Source organism: Neofelis nebulosa, chromosome 16, assembly GCF_028018385.1.
Source record: "Neofelis nebulosa isolate mNeoNeb1 chromosome 16, mNeoNeb1.pri, whole genome shotgun sequence".
In the NCBI taxonomy this organism is placed as follows: domain Eukaryota; kingdom Metazoa; phylum Chordata; class Mammalia; order Carnivora; family Felidae; genus Neofelis; species Neofelis nebulosa.
Window position 1 is genome coordinate 33,686,943 of NC_080797.1, and position 4,320 is coordinate 33,691,262.

The window sequence follows — 4,320 nt, forward strand, 5'->3', positions numbered from 1 at the left end:
CTGTACAACTCAATGGCTTGTAGTCTATTCAGAGACTGAATAGTAGCATTTTTAGTAGATTCACAGAGATTAGTATATTCAACAGAGGGTGTAAAACCATCACCATAATCTAATTTTAGATCATTGTCATCACCTTCAAAAGAAAGCTGGTACCCATTAGCTTTCACTCCTCACCTCCATTCCCCCAACCTAGGCAACCACACCTTTTTCTGTCTCTGTAAATTTGCTTATTCTGGATTTTTCCTATTAATGGAATCATACAACAATTGGTCTTTTATGACTGACTTCTTTCACTTAGCATCACGTTTTCAGGTTCTTCCAGGTTGTGGCATATATCAGTACTTCATTTCTTTTTATTACTTGATAGTATTCCGTGGGGCACCTGGGTGGCTCAGTTGGTTAAGTGTCCGACTTTGGCTCAGTTCATGATCCCGAGGTTCGCGAGTTCGAGCCCTGCGTTGGGCTCTGTGCTGACAGCTCAGAGCTTGGAGTCTGCTTCGAATTCTGTGTCTCCCTCTCTCTCTGCCCCTCTGCCCCCCTCTTGAAAATAAATATTGAAAAAAGTCAAAAAAATTTCCATTGCATGGTGATGCCCCTTTTTATTTACCCATTTACCAACTGATAGACATTGGGTTTTTTCCACTTTGGGGCTATTGCAAATAATGCTGCTTGAACATTCTTGTACAAATTCTGTGTTTTCATTTTCATCTCTCTTAGGCACATGTCTAGGAGTGGAGTTGCTGGCTCATATGGTAACTTTAGGTTTAACCTTTTGTTCACCTTCATTTTTCAAACATATTAAGAAAATCATATACGGATGCATCTATGGACTTAATATTAATTTTCACTTTTTATTATGTTAATATATTACTCTACATGGAGTTACAGTAATAGATTTACAAACAGTAGGCCACTTAATTTCCAAATATTAAGCCACGTTTAGAGCATACTGTACTTGATAATGATGTATTATTCTTTTGGTGTTCTGGTGAAATTGTCAGTTCATGCAGTTTTCAGGAATAAGTGAGGTAGGTTTCTGGGGTTGGGTTTCTTTGTTTTTTGCTTTCTTCATCAGGTTTTTATCTCAGTGCTGTGTTTGCTTCATAAAAAGAATTCTGAAGACTTCCTTCTGTTTCTATGTTTTAGAAGAGGTTAAGGTAGCTGTTTACGTGGTTAAATTCTGCAGCACTATCTGGTGCTTTTTGAAGGAGCAATTTTTTGACAACTCCACTCTATTTTTTTTTTTTTTTTTGAATGTATTTTTTTTTCAATGTTTTTTATTTTATCTTTGGGACAGAGAGAGACAGAGCATGAACGGGGGAGGGGCAGAGAGAGAGGGAGACACAGAATCGGAAACAGGCTCCAGGCTCCGAGCCATCAGCCCAGAGCCCGACGCGGGGCTCGAACTCACGGACCGCGAGATCGTGACCTGGCTGAAGTCGGACGCTTAACCGACTGCGCCACCCAGGCGCCCCTCTATTTTTTTTTTTTTTTAACTTTAACTAGGCTCCACGCCCAAATGCGGGGTTTGAACTCATGACCCTGAGATTTAGAGCGAGAGTCGCAAGCTCTACCGACTGCGTCAGCCACGTGCCCCAACAACTCCACTCTATTGAAATGGGTCTGTTAATAGCTCTCTCTCCTCTGGGATAATTTAGGTAATTTGCATAATGATAATAATAAACTGGGTTTCTGGACCAATCAAGTCCTCTGGGTGCAGTGACAGCATCAAGCTCTTAATACCCCATGGGGCACCTGGGTGGCTCAGTCGGTTGAGCGTCCAACTCTTGGTTTCAGCCCAGGTCATGGTCTCCCTGTTCATGGGAACATGAACTTGGGCTCCGTGCTTATTGGGATTCTCTCTCCCTCTCTGCCCCTCCCCTTGGTGTGCACCTGCGCTCGCTCTCTCTCTCTCTCTCTCTCTCTCTCTCTCTCTCACTTTTGAGATCTTTAAAAAAGATCCTAACACTCCAGGAATCATACTGTTATGTATTTTTGTGTCTGCCTTCTTCCATTCGACATAATGTATTTTTGACATTCACCTGTGTTGTTGCATGGTGAGGATAATCTTCGAAGAGGAGTTTCTTTTTAAGGATGATACTCCCATGTGGATACACCACAATTTATCCGTTCACTTATTGAAGGACATCTGGATTGTTCTCCATTTTTTATTATTATGAATAAAGATGCATCGGATTCTTGTACAGCTGTTGTAGCCACATGATTTTATATCTCTCGGATGAACACGTAGGGCTAGAATTGCTGGATCACACGGTAGATGCATGTTCAATTTTTCAACGAAGCTGCCAGTTTTCCTAAGTGGTCGTACCATGTTGTACTCACATGGCAGTTGGAGAGTTCCAGGTGCTGTGCGTTCTCACCGCCTTACCTGTACTTTTCCCTTTCATCCTCCAGTGCATGGATAGTGCTACCTGCTGGCGGCTGGTGCATTTCCCTCTGACAAATGATATGGGATGAGCACTTTCTTTTACGCTTATTGGCTATTTATATATTTTCTTTTGTGAAGTGTGCGTTCACATTTTTGCTTGTGTGTGTGTGTGTGTGTGTGTGTGTGTGTGTGTGTGTGTTGGCTGTGTGGTTTGCCTTTTTATTACTGAGTTGCAGGGGTTCTTTATTCCAGGTACAGGTCCTTTGTCAGATATATCTGCTCTGAATAGTTCCTCTCAGTCCGTGGCTTGATAGTGCTTTTTGATAAACAGAAGTTTTAAATTCACATGAGGTCCATTTATCAATTTTTTTTTTTTAGTGTCTCTCTTGCTTATGTCCTTTCTAAGAAATCTTGATCTACCAAAAGATGGAGAAGATAGTCTCCTATGTTTTCTTCTTGAAGATTTATCAATTCAGTTTATGCTTAGGACTATGGTCCGTCTTAAATTGAACTTTGCGGTGTGAAGTAAGGATTGCAGCCCCCCCCCCCCGACACACACACACACACACACACACACACACACACACACATGAATACCCAGTTGTACCAGCATCATTTGTTGGTGTGCTCATAAAAAATCATTTGACTCTATATCGGATGGCCCTTGGTATCTCTCCAACACAGCTCTCTGGTAAAAATGTGTCTGTGCAGTCTTTCTGTACTCAAAGTGAATACCCAGCACAAGGAGCATCACACCACCTAGGAGCTTGTTAGAAATGCAGACTCCAGCCCCATTCCAGTCCTATACAACCTCCAGATGATTCACAGGCACATTACATTTTGAGAAAGAACCACTGGTGTAGATCATTTTTGATGAAGGTGGAGGAAATGTCATCATGACACTCCACCGCGGACAGCCTCCCTATATCCTACTGCAGGCTGCGGGGTCCTGGGAACTCATTTCCTCTTCTTAGACGCTAGGCTTACTCTCAGAAGCAATCTCAGGGTCCACCACTCCCGACAAGTGCTGCGGCGCGTTCTTTGCTGCTGGGAGACAGGGGAGGGAACTCACTCGCCTACTCCTCACCCCCTTAATACCCACACCACCTGCTCACTCACCCAGCAGCTTCTGCCCTCTCCTCCATACACATCCTTCCACCCTTAAACCTCAGTTTCTTCGGTTACAGAGCCCAGATAATAATGGTGTCTATCTCAGGGGCTGATATGATGCAAAGCGATCTAAGGAGCACCTGGGCATAGAGACAGCACAATAAAAGTCAGTGATCTTCACGGCCATTTCACAGTGCCTGTCGCCCAGAAGTCCCAGCATACAAGCTGCCTCCGCGCCCCCCGCCCCCACCGCCCCGCAGCCCCACCCCCTACACCGGGGCAGAACTGAGCCTGGCTGTCTTCCCAGCTCGACTTCTCCTCCCTCCCTTCTCCGCGCCCCCTGGGCACGGTGCACCGATAAATCTTTCCCAGCACGCTGCATTGTTACAGCCACTTGCCCTCGCGTCTGACTGTCCCCGGTCCGGCCTAGGAGTTCCTTAAATCCAGGTTGTCTGTCTTGGTCGTCTTTGAACCCCCAGCCTCCCCGCACAGTGCCTGGTACTTGGAGAGCACTCCATAAATGTTTGCGATATTGAATAATACGTGAAGCAAGCGTCCAGCCCTCAACTCGCGGCGGTGGGGGATGTGCGGGCGGTGGGGGCAGAAGGGAGAGCTGGCCGCGTGCCGGGTAGAAGGACACAGGCGCGGGCTCCTCGGGGCTCGGTGGGTGGGCACACGGTGGGGGTATACGAGGCCCGAGAGCGGAGCCCGGGTCCGCAGAGGACCGGCGGGGCCCGGCGCCCAGGCTCCCCGCGCTCCTCCCCCCGCCCCCTCCCGCGCCCCCTTCCCCCGCCTCCTCCCGCGCCCCGCCCGCTCCGGCT